Here is a 12,491-nt window from a genome sequence, read left to right on the forward strand (position 1 = left end):
AGGAGAGAGAGAGGGGGGGGGGAGGAGAGAGAGAGGGGGGGGGGGAGGAGAGAGAGAGAGGGGGGTGGGAGGAGAGAGAGAGAGGGGGGTGGGAGGAGAGGAGAGAGAGAGGGGGGGTGGGAGGAGAGAGAGGGGGAGGGTGGAGGAGAGAGAGAGGGTGGGAGAGAGAGAGGGGGAGGAGAGAGGGGGGTGGGAGGAGAGAGGGAGAGAGAGGGGGTGGGAGGAGGGGGGTGGGAGGAGGGGGGGTGGGAGGGAGGGGGGTGGGAGGAGGGAGAGAGGGGGGTGGGAGGAGGGAGAGAGGGGGGTGGGAGGAGAGAGAGGGGGGGTGGGAGGAGGGAGAGGGGGTGGGAGGAGAGAGAGGGGCGGGTGGGAGGAGAGAGGAGAGGGGTGTGGGAGGAGTGAGAGGGGGGGTGGGAGGAGAGAGAGAGGGGGGGTGGGAGGAGAGAGAGGGGGGGTGGGAGGAGAGAGGGGGGGGTGGGAGGAGAGAGGGGGGGTGGGAGGAGAGAGGGGGGTGGGAGGAGAGAGGGGGGGGTGGAGGAGAGAGAGAGGGGGGGTGGGAGGAGAGAGAGAGGTGGGGGTGGGAGGAGAGAGAGAGGGGGGGTGGGAGGAGAGAGGGGGGGTGGGAGGAGGGGGGTGGGGAGGAGAGAGGGGGGGGTGGGAGGAGGGGGGTGGGAGGAGAGAGGGGGGGGTGGGAGGAGGGGGGTGGGAGGAGAGAGGGGGGGGTGGGAGGAGAGGGGGGGTGGGGAGGAGGGGGTGGGAGGAGAGAGAGGGGGGGGGGAGGAGAGAGGGGGGTGGGAGGAGGGGGGTGGGAGGAGAGAGAGGGGGTGGGAGAGGGGGGGTGGGAGGGGAGAGGGGGGGTGGAGGGGAGAGGGGGGGTGGGAGGAGAGAGGGGTGTGGAGGAGAGAGATGGTGAGAGAGCGGGTGGGAGGAGAGTGAGAGAGGGGGTGGGAGGAGAGAAGGGGTGGGAGGAGAGAGGGGGGTGGGAGGAGAGAGAGGGGGGTGGGAGGAGAGAGAGGGGGGTGGAGGAGAGGGCGGGGGTGGGAGGAGAGGGCGGGGGTGGGAGGAGAGAGGGGGTGGGAGGAGAGGGGGGTGGGAGGAGAGAGGGCGGGGGTGGGAGGAGAGGGATGGGAGGAGAGAGGGGGGTGGGAGGAGAGAGGGGGGTGGGAGGAGAGAGAGAGGGGGGTAGGAGAGAGAGAGGGGGGAGGGAGGAGAGAGAGGGTGGTGGGAGGAGAGAGAGAGGGGGTGGGAGGAGAGAGAGGGGGGTGTGGGAGGAGAGAGAGCGGGGTGTGGGAGGAGAGAGGGGGGTGTGGGAGGAGAGAGGGGGGTGGGAGGAGAGAGGGCGGGGGTGGGAGGAGAGAGGGCGGGGGTGGGAGGAGAGGGGGTGGGAGGAGAGAGAGAGGGGGGTGGGAGGAGAGGGGGTGGTGGGGGGGAGAGGGGGTTGGAGGAGGAGGGAGAGGGGTGGGTGGGAGGAGAGAGGGGGGGGTGGGAGGAGAGAGAGAGGGGGGTGGGAGCAGAGAGGGGGGTGGGAGGAGAGAGAGGGGGGGTGGGAGGAGAGAGGGGGGGTGGGAGCAGAGGGGGGGTGGGGAGGAGAGAGTGGGGGGTGGGAGGAAGGGGGGGGTGGGAGCAGAGAGGGGGGGTGGAGGAGAGGGGGGGGAGGAGAGAGGGTGGGAGGAGAAGGGGGGGTGGGAGGAGAGAGAGGGGGGCGTGGGGAGGAGAGAGAGGGGCGGGTGGGAGGAGAGAGGGAGAGTCCTTGGTGACCTGCAGCCACCGTGCGAGCGACGCCGCCACTGACCTGCGCAGTTTCGGTCGGGATCTTGGGCCACGCGGTTGACGCTGAGGGGGGGCCCGGGCCGGTTGCCGGGGTAACCCTCCTCCCCCCCTCCCTCCTCCCCTCCCTCCTCCCCCCCTCCCCTCCCTCCTCCCCCCCTCCCCCCCCCTCCCCTCAACGCTATCCCCTGTAGGATGGCCCGCCCACTTCTGTAAAATGCATTAACCTTTGGGTAATAACAGCATAGGTAGCTATTGTGGTTCTGACATGCAATTTGAGGAATTCTTAGTGACATACTTGAGATTTAAGATGTTTGAACGGTTCTTGGACCCCACTGGAGTTTACTACATGTCTCTCTAGGCTTTTACAAATGGGTGCTCATGCCCTGGGATCTATAAGGCTACGCTGTCCTGCTCATTAGTGATCTTGCATGCTTTTCATAACTGTAATGTAATGAGATGTAATCTCAGCATTCTAGTGTTCAACAAGTTCTGTATAATCATTCCAAGGGGTAAGAACACTGGCCTAGAAATTCAGTTGCGTTCGCCAGCCGTTAGCGCCATAAGAGGAGTAGATTTCGAGCGCTAGGCACTTAGCGTCCGGGCGCAGAACAATCTGCGCCTACGCCCAACTTCAGTAGACATTTAGCGCCGGCGCAAAGTGTTTGCGCGTGCTTCAGCTGTGCGGCGCAACTTATGACGTCATTTCGTCGTGCAACGCCGTTTGTGCGCCCCAAACCGGAAATTCAGTGGCGCCCGCCCAATGTGGGCGTGGCGCTGTTAAGAACTGTGAAGTGGAACGCAGCAGAGGCCCTGCGGGCCTCGGGGAGCGCTAATTAAAGGGCACTTAGACTGAACTATAAAGGCCAGCCATTTTGCTACAATGACTTTAGTCCAACGGATTTCTGGACAGAGACCAAGAAGAGACCTTACTGATTTGGACAACATAGGAGAGGTATTTTTGGCTTCTGGCCAGAGCTTGGAAATTTGACTCATTGTGATTTCACTGTTTGCAAGTATATTATGGGGGCTGCATGGGGTTCCAACCCTCAGTTCCAGCATTATGTGCGAAGGGCTCGCAGACGCTGTGTGAGAGGGGCAGCCATGCCTAGACGCAGAGGGGCCATCAGGCGTCGGCAACGTAGGCCTTACCCACTCAGGGAATACCGCCAGCAGGTGTCCTATCTCACATGCCTGCCGCGCAGTGTGTTAAGAGGCTGCGCTTCAGAAGGGAGGTGGTCGCAGAGATCTGCGTCCACAGCTGATGTGCAGGACGTCTCTGTCGGTGGAAGTGAAGGTTACGGTGGCTCTGAACTTTTATGCAAGCGGCTCCTTCCAAGCCGCTGCTGGGGACATAGCGAACATCTCCCAGTTTGCCGTGCATCGCTGCATCCGGCAGGTCACCGATGCCCTTTTCACAAGGAGACACCAATTCATCTCCTTCCCCATGACCCTAGATAGGCAGGAGCAGCGTGCAGTCGGATTTGCGAGGATCGCCGACTTCCCCATGGTGCAGGGCGCCATTGACTGCACGCATGTTGCTTTGCAGGCACCTATCGACAATGCCGAGGATTACCGCAACCGGAAGGGCTACCATTCCCTCAATGTACAGCTGGTGTGTGACCACAGGCAGCGCATCCTAGCTGTCAATGCCCGCTTTCCAGGGAGCAGCCATGATGCATTTATCCTGCGCCAGACTACTGTGGCTGACATGTTCCAGGCACAGCCTCCCCCAAGAGGATGGCTTATCGGGGACAAAGGCTATCCTTTGTGTACCTGGCTCATGACCCCGCTCCGCGCGCCCAGGACCCCTGCTGAGGAGGCATTCAACGAAAGCCATCAAGCCACAAGGAACATCATAGAGCAAACGATTGGCGTCCTCAAGCAACGGTTCCGCTGCCTGGATCGCTCCGGCGGATCTCTCCAGTATTCGCCGGATAGAGTCTCCCAGTTCGTCGTCGTTTGCTGCATGCTGCACAACCTGGCTATCCGCAGGACTCAGGCACTGCCACCTCACGTTGGACCACCACCTCAGGAGGACCAGGAGGAGGAGGAGGAGTACCAGCCCAGGAGGGAGCCACAAGGTCCAAGGGCCGTCCGGCGGAGGCTTATTGAACGACACTTCTAGGCCCCCTGTCAGGGAATGGCTTGTGGCAATGAAGGCACATGAATGCAGCCGCTCCACAAGCCCTCAGCCGGTTAACGCAACAACCACTTGAAACATCACACATGGACAAGCTGAATAAAGAAAAAGCTTTATTGAACAAACTCAGGGCCCTTCCCACATGAAACCCAAAAACACACAACACCCCCAAAAAACAGTCAAAAACATCTCTCACTCCCACAACCTGGGGAGGAATAACAAAACTTGTCCATCCAAATGGCCTTCATCCTCGGCCTTACCAAAAGAACCCCCCCCCCCCCCCCATAGACAGCACAAGCACCCCCATATAAAAAAACATTTGCAAACACACTCTACATTGTGTGCCGAGAGGGCGAGTCCTTGCCCAGCCTTTTCCGGCCCCTGGACGACCTGCTGCTCTGCCTCAACCTGGGCCCTGTGGGTGTTGCAAGGCTGGGGGAAGGCTCCTGAGGGGCACATTGCGTGACGGCAGATGCCCTTGGGGGTCGGCCTAGACGAGCTCTGGCCCTCGAGGGGCCGCCTGCTGCAGCTGTGGCTGGGCAGCATCAGTCTCTCCAGCAGCTCGTCGCAGCTTTGCTGGGGGAGTGGCAGTGGCGGCTGCAACAATGGGGGCAAGCTGGCTGATGGCAGGCGCTCGCTGGTCGCCAGAGACACTGACACTCGGCCGGGTTGGCACTGCAGCAAGCGCAGCAATCTGGTGAAGGCGAGACCGCTGTGCTGCAGCAGCGCGGCGGGTGCCCTGGCGATGCATGCGTGACACAGCGAGTGTGGCAGCAGTGAGTGCCCGTACTACCCTGGTCTGTGCCCGCATCAGACCAGCCAGTGACTGCACGGCACCACTGATCAACTGTCCACTCGCTGCCTGTGCTGTCCTGAAGTCGTCCCGACTCGCGTCCTGGGCTGCCCTGAATTCGGCCTGACTCGCGTCCTGTGATGCCCCGAATTCGGCCCGACTCGCGTCCTGTGATGCCCCGAATTGTGCCCGACTCGCCTCCTGTGATGCCCCGAATTGTGCCCGACTCGCCTCCTGTGATGCCCCGAATTGTTCGAGACCCCTGGCCTGTGCTGCCGCGAGTTGTTCGAAACCCCTGGCCTGTGAGGCCCCGAAATCTGACACACTATGAGCCAGGGACTCAATGGCCTCAGGCAACCGTGCCACAACCCCCATGAACTCGGTGTGCCGACGATCCGAGTCCGCGGACATTTGATCAAGGAGGCGCACCTCCTGGGCGAGGACCGTCTCCGGCCTGGAGGCCGGACTCTCCCTCTGGGGAGAAGGCCGCCGAGCTGGCCGACCCTTCCCGCGTGGCTGCACGCCACTGGGCCCAGCAGCTACACTCCCCTGCAACACTTCCCCCCTCTGGGGAGAAGGCCGCCGAGCTGCCCGACCCTTCCCGCGTGGCTGGACGCCACTGGGCACAGGAGCTACACTCCCCTGCAACACTTCCCCCCTCTGCGGAGAAGGCAGCCGAGCTGCCCGACCCTTCCCGCGTGGCTGGTCGCCACTGGGCACAGGAGCTACACTCCCCTGCAACACTTCCCCCTGGCTTTCCTCCAGGGAACACGTTTCCCCTCCATTGCCATCCCCTGGCGCGGATGAGGGTTCCCCTGATGTGCCGCCTTCCTGTTGCTCCTCCTCGTCCTCCTCTTCCGAGGGACTGACACTCGCAGCTTCAGGGACCTCCTCCTCACCAGCTGAAAGCAGGAAGGCACAAGAGTAGCTTTAGAGTGAGGACAGGCCGTCAGCGAGGGAGGCATGAGTGGTGGCATTCTGCGCATTGGTCGGACAGTGGCAAAGGATGTAGATCTGAAGCGCAAGGGGAACGAGAGAGGTCCAAACGGTCATGTCCTTACCATTGGTGCCCAGCACAGGGTCGGCATCTCCAATTGCAACGGGGCCAATCACCCGGGCACCCATGAGTCGACCCACGCGCTCCTCCAGTTCACTGAGCTGCTGGAACTGGGCACGGCTCTTCAGATTCTGGGCCAGCTTGGCCTGCAAGAGAAAGGACGGCCTCTAAGTACAGTGTGGTGCCCTGTTGTTGTGTGCACTGCCTCCCATGGTCGAATAGCTTGGCCAGTGTGGTCCCCTGTTGTTGTGTGCACTGCCTCCCATGGTTGAATAGCTTGGCCAGTGTGTAAAGTGCAGAAAGTGCAATTGATGTTCATGCCAGTGCCATAGCTGCTGGATGAGGGCTGGCCATTAGGCCTTTGAGGTCCCTTTGCCCATAATGTGAGGTGCACATGCAAGGATGAAGAGGACAGTGGAAAGGGTACTCACCCTGACAACCCGAGTGAGGTCGTTAAACTTTTTCCAGCATTGGTCAGCAGTCCTGGGGACATCGCTGTTGGCTGTGACCCTCTGGGCAATTTCCCTCCAGGCTCTCCTGTACACCCTCTTGGGAGGCTTCTTGCCACTGTCCGGGAACAAGATATGGCTTCTCCTCTCCAAAGCCCTAACCAGCACCTTTAAATCATGTCCAGAGAAGCGCTGCGCTCGCTCACGGGCCCTCTCCATCCTTCCTGGCGCTATTTCTCTCCAGCAGCAGTGTTTAGGCCTAGCAGGAGGGCTGCAGTATCCAGGGCGTGGCAGCAGACCAAGTCGACCCTTCCCCCTTTAAGAGCTGGCCGGCGCCAGGGTGTCTGCTGTCAATCAAAACATGACCGCACCTGCGCTGCGCCCGGCCTCGGTCTGCACCGTCGGCTTAGCGCCTAAAGATAGGCGTGCAACGCCAGTTTTAGCGCTCGCCCAAACTCCTTGGCCAAAGCTACTGAATATCGGCGAAGTGGTCTCCACTTTCCGGCGGGCGCAAACTTTAGCGCCCACCCGACTTTAACGCCCCAAAAGTGGCTATACTGAATTTCTAGGCCACTATCTTTAAACAACTTGTATTGAACTTTCCAAAACTTGTATGGTTTTACACAATGGAAAACAGCTATAGACAAAACCAGTTCAGAACCTTGTGTTGAGACTATGTTTGGTTGGCTTTGAAAGGAAGGCCCCACTTTTGATTCCTTGTTTTTTTGCTGAGTTAGCTGATCTCAGCCAGGCAGGGGTGGCCTCAGGGTCCCAGGGCTATGGAAGGGATAAAGCATACAGGGTTCTTGCTCTTGAGTGCAACATTGTTGCAAAGCATGCGTAAGTATCGGCAGGAACAGCATCAGCCGCCTTTGTGATCCTATGATTGAATATTCCAGGACTTACCATGTAAGGTCACACCCGTAAAGAATAAGCATCCGGATGAGGTACCAAAGGGCTGCTGATACCAATGCAACTGTACCCCAGCCAAGGCAGTGCCTTCAGCAGTGCAGAGAAGAACTGGGTTTGAGCCCAAATATGGCCTCTAGGTGGTGGTGTCATAGTGCAGCACACTGGGGTGGCTAGAGTAGAGAGAGAACTGTGTGCCAGGAGGTAGCATATCACAAACAAAATATTGCTTGGGTTCAACATCTGGTTCAGTGTTGAAGCTGGGAGAGCAGAAACTCCATGTCCAGCACTCCCACTTCAACCCATGTCAATCTGAGTGCTCCAAATATAATGAGCCAAAGAACCACGATTGCATCGGTGAATAAAACATTAAAATATCAAAATGAAGTAAGTTCAAACTTTTTAAGCCTGAAAAACTGGCATTTCTGAGGCAGGCTTTTCGTGAATCTTTCCTGGAGTATTGCTTTGAGGCACATTGTTTCTTTTAAGCTTATCCCATTGATATTGGTCTGTACATGGTAATGGGAATCTAACAGTCAACTGATATGGATCATAATTACTGCGCTGGTCATCTCATTGTAACAGACAGCCAGTTAATCATCCCACCCATTGAAGGAGCTAACAATACAGATACAGCTCAACTGGCCCCTGTAGACAAATCCATGTCAAAGTCTATGTATACGGTCTACCTTAGCATATTCTGGCAAGTCATTCTGAAATCTCCCGATGGAAATGCAGAGCGGGTTTCAGAACCCACAGCATTATTGAATCCTCTGCATGATCTGTTTTCTTCCCTGATGTCTGACAAAAATCACATTGTTGCCCTGTATGGGCAGCCCAGAGAAACAGCAGCAAGCAGTGGTGTCACGAGCTGCCAGTGGCACTTTGTCCGTGGGACATGTGGGGAAAAAACCTCTCTTGAGCGGTCTCTCTGCTGCTGGAGCCACTGGTCCCAGGTTGATTATATTACAGGGCTTCCTCCAACTCTGCTGTAATGTTAGTTAGGACTGCTCCACAACTCCAGCTAAAGCTGCCTGATCCAACTTTAGAATTCCAACATATTGCACTGCTTCCCATTTATGTCTGGATTCAAGCTCAGGATGCTGTACAATTATCTATTTTGTATAGCTGGGCACAGTAAAGGTATTCAATACTTTCTGAAACTGCCGAATACCATCTGAATTCTTTTTCTGTGAAGATTAAATTGGTGAAGAAAAATTAGGGAGTTTGGCAAACAGTGAGAAGCACTCTAAAAGACTTCAAGGGAACATGGACAGTTAGCAGAATTGGCAGACAGGTGATAGATACACTTTAATGCAGAGAAGTGTGAGGTGAAGGAATGAGAGTATAAACTCAATGGAAAGATGCCAAAGCATGTGGTGGAACAGACACCTAAGGGTGTGAGTGCAGGGAGATAAAGCCATAAAAAATGCATTTTGGTTTTATAAATGGAGAACATGAGTAAAGAGGGAATAATATTTTGTACAAGGCAAAGTAGGGCACATTTAGAGTAATGTGCACCCCATCACAGAGCATATTACAGTAGATTCACCAAAACAATGACAGAGATGTGAAACTATAGTTGTAAGGAGAGACTTGAGACAATAGGGCTATTTCCACTAGAGCAGAGACTAAGAGGAGATTTAATTGAGATTTTTAAAATGATGCAGTTTTGATAGAGCGAATAGGGAAAGACTATTTCCCCTGGTTGGTGGGCCAACAATTTACAATTGTCACTAAGAATGAGTAGGGAGGAGAAATTGCTTTACACAGAGACTGTTTGAGGAAGGCACCATTGCATCTTTTAAGGGAAATTGAATATCCATTTGAAGCTGAGGAAGATACAGGACTATGGGGGAATGCGAGTCGATGGGATTAGTTTTCGGATTGCTCGAACAAAGCCAACACAGACTGGAGGGCTGAATGGACTCCTGCTTTGTTGTAAACTTCTATGGTTCTATGAGTGAGTGTGATCAGGATTAAACTCTGACTCACTGCCAGTGGATATAATGATTAAAGTGCATGAGTCCAGTTGCAGACAACTTGTTGTTGCCCCTGACATTGCTTCTATCCAGATTCCATTGTGCTTGTTTTAATTCTAAGCATATCATAAACTTGCTCCTGGAGGTTATTTTTGCCATTTTTTTCCCTTCCTCCTCAGTTGTTCAGATACTGACTCTGGGCTACATTTCCATGGATATTGGTAGCATTCAGTTACCTGCCCACTCGTATGAGGCGAGACAGTGAGTGTTGACAGAATGTCAAGTGAAAAGGTTACAACAGCTGAGCCCAATTTTGTCTTCACTCAACATTCACACATGTGCTACTTTGCAGCAACTGTTATCAGATAGTGATCGGGAGCAAAATCCCTAGCTGATTTTTGCCTTTCTTTAGCCAATGGGCGCTGAGGCCAATTGGAGCACCCCAGTTGAAATCAGCTAACTAAGCACAGATTATGAATCGAACATGGACTTTCTGTATGGCTTAGTGCTGTACCAGGTGTTACCTTTACCCATTAGGCTATTGAACGGAGCCTCACTCTTATGGGTTGAAACCACACTGTGTGATATTAGTAATGAATAAGTCGTATGAAAGTCATCCTTCACACCTTATTAAAACAATGGGCAAAGAATTTCAGTGTCACAAAGTGTGCTTTCATACAAATATGTCAACTCTTCAATGACTGATACCATGCAGTATGATTAATTTCAGTTCCATAGAGTTTCTGAAGAGAAAAGACTGTGTACTTTTATTCCTTAACTATTAGCAGTAATACTCTATATGCTCTAGCCAAACAAAGCAAGGCCCTGGGTGCGTACAAACTGGCCCGGCATGCCTACGACAAACTGCAGGGCCTGCGCATTCCTGTCAGGTTCCAGGAGTCCATTGAGTTGGGCAGCCTGACGATTCGATCAAAGCCATTCCATGACAGTGAGGTGAGGAACTTCATCAGCTACTGACTGCAAGTGTAGCAGAGCATTAAAAATAGTGCTTTATGTTGAAAGTAATTTAAGATTTTCTTTGTCACAGAAGAGGGGGATGCTGTCAAACTTGGGGTGCAGTGTTGTGAACTGTTCAGTCACATATGGGGGAGATTTTCTGTAGTCACGGTATGTAGCAAAGCACGTCCTTTTTGAATACATTTGCAAACGGCAGCCAAAGCAATTCTCGCCCGCAATGTGTCAGGATAGTGTGTGGAGCTCCAACATGCTGCTCCAAGCAGTGCAGCACACGGGCTGTGTCTACAACACCCCACACACACACTCAGTAACTGAGCTCAGCCATGCCAACTGAGGGTGGGGAGGGAGTAAAATCAGGAGAGTTAACACTGCCACACTTCTAATGTAATTGACTGATTAAAGGCTTGTCGTTTCCATTAGAGAGGGTGTGGACAGGGAGTCACCATTCAGGATTTGCCAATTTAACCTCACAGCGCAATCACGACCAGCCTGAGTGATGGCATCATGAGAGCCATTAGGCCACCATTTTTCATAATTCACACCTTTCAAAATATAAATAGACTCCTTTACCTAAAGAGACTGGGATACACAGCTGCACCTGGGGTGTGTTCTCTTTTTGTAAAGATAATCAAGGCCTCCCCTCGGATATACACAAGCGCACACACACATACGCCTCTGACACAGGCCAGAGGTGAACTAAACAGTCTGCTGTCAGCAGGAGCAGAAAGAAATCTCTGACACTCCAAAGGAAAATATTACAGGCCAAGCCTGGAAAGGTGCAAGGATACACCATGCGAAAATAAATATAGAATGGAACAGTCGCAACTGTTAGGAAAGTAGTGAGCAAAACATCCTCAGAACCCACTGAGATCAACAGGGAACTTTGCAGGCTTCTATGCCACACTATACATCTCAGGTGTATGGCACCCAACAACAACTATCTCACCACCTTGCTGCTGTCGCAACTCGCCAAGAAGTAGGCCTAATCACTAGGCTCCCAATCTCAGCCAAAAAGATCCAAGTAGCAATACAGAGTCACTAATCTGGCAAACACCCTGGATCCAATAGCTATTCAGCCAAATCCTACAACAGCGTACCCTCTAACAAAATTCTTTGTTAACATTGACGTCTGCACCCTATCATTATCACAACAGCCACAATCATCATATTAATACACAATAAAGACAAAGGCCCCACCCTCATCTTATTGACTCTGCTTAACACTGACTACAAAGAGATGGTGCAGAAGGGCGGGCTTCAGTTTTCTGGGACATTGGGATCAGGTCTGGGCAGGAGGGACCTGTACAAGAAGGGCGGGTTGCAGCTCAACAGGGCTGGGACCAATGTCCTTGCAGGGATGTTAACTTGTGCTGTGGGGAGAGTTTAAACTAATTTGGCAGGGGGAGGGGGCACTAGGATGAAGCATTAGAGAGGAGACACAAGGTGCACAGAGGACTGGGAGAGACAAACAGCATTAGAATAAAGAGTAGTTTAGAAATAGAGTGGTTAATGTGTATATGGACTCTCAAAAGATGTTTGATAAAGTACCACATAATAGAGTAGCAAAATTGAAGCCCATGTGATTAATGGGGCAGTGGCAGCGTGGATACAAAATTGGTGTTGGGACCACTGCACTTTTTGATGACACGAAACTTGGAAATGTAATCAGTGAGGAGGTTAGTAACAGACTTCAAGAGACTGGTGAAATGGGAAGATACAAGGCACATGAAATTTAAGGCAGTGAAGTGATTCATTCTGGCAGGACGAATGAGGTGAGACAATATAAACTAAATGGTACAATTTTAAAGGGGGTGCAGGAACAGAGACCTGGGGGTGTATGTACACAAGTCTTTGAAGGTGGCAGGACAAGTTGAGAAGGCTGTTAAAAAGGCATATGGGATTCTTGGCTTTATAAATAGAGGCATAGAGTACAAAAGTCAGGATGTTATGCCAAACCTTTATAAAACACTGGTTAGGCTGGTGTATTGCCAATTCTGGGCACCGCACTTCAGGATAGGTGTCAAGATCTTAGCGAGGGTGCAGAGGAGATTTACTAGAATGATAGGAATGAAAGACTTCAGTTATGTGGAGAAACGGGTTGTTCCCCTTAGAAAGAAAGACTTGCATTTCTACAGCGCCTTTCACCACCACCAGACGTCTCAAAGCGCTTTACAGCCAATGAAGTACTTTTGGAGTGGAGTCACTGTTGTAATGTGGGATACGCGGCAGCCAATTTGCAGAGAAGATTTGATAGAGGTGTTCAAAATCTTGAAGGGTTTTGATAGAGTAAATAAGGATCAACTGCTTCCAGTTGCAGAAGGGTCTGTAACCAGAGGACACAAGTTTAAGGTGATTGGCAAAAGAACCAGAGGCGACATGTGGAAACATTTTTTATGCAGCGCGTTGTTATGAT

The 12,491-nt window shown here is 53.3% G+C and overlaps 1 protein-coding gene across 1 annotated transcript in view; it reads left to right on the top strand.

The window, feature by feature from the left end:
- The first annotated feature begins 8,012 nt into the window (after positions 1 to 8,012).
- The window catches only part of LOC147110830 (intraflagellar transport protein 122 homolog), a 46,681-nt gene continuing 42,202 nt past the window's right edge, over positions 8,013 to 12,491 (top strand). The window contains exon 1 of the mRNA XM_086001193.1: positions 8,013 to 10,054. The gene's annotated coding sequence lies outside the window, so the exon portion shown is untranslated. The remainder of the gene's footprint in view (positions 10,055 to 12,491) is intronic.

The sequence above is a fragment of the Somniosus microcephalus genome, chromosome 11 (assembly GCF_052327205.1).
Source record: "Somniosus microcephalus isolate GS21.2 chromosome 11, FLI_Smic_1.0, whole genome shotgun sequence".
Classification (NCBI taxonomy): domain Eukaryota; kingdom Metazoa; phylum Chordata; class Chondrichthyes; order Squaliformes; family Somniosidae; genus Somniosus; species Somniosus microcephalus.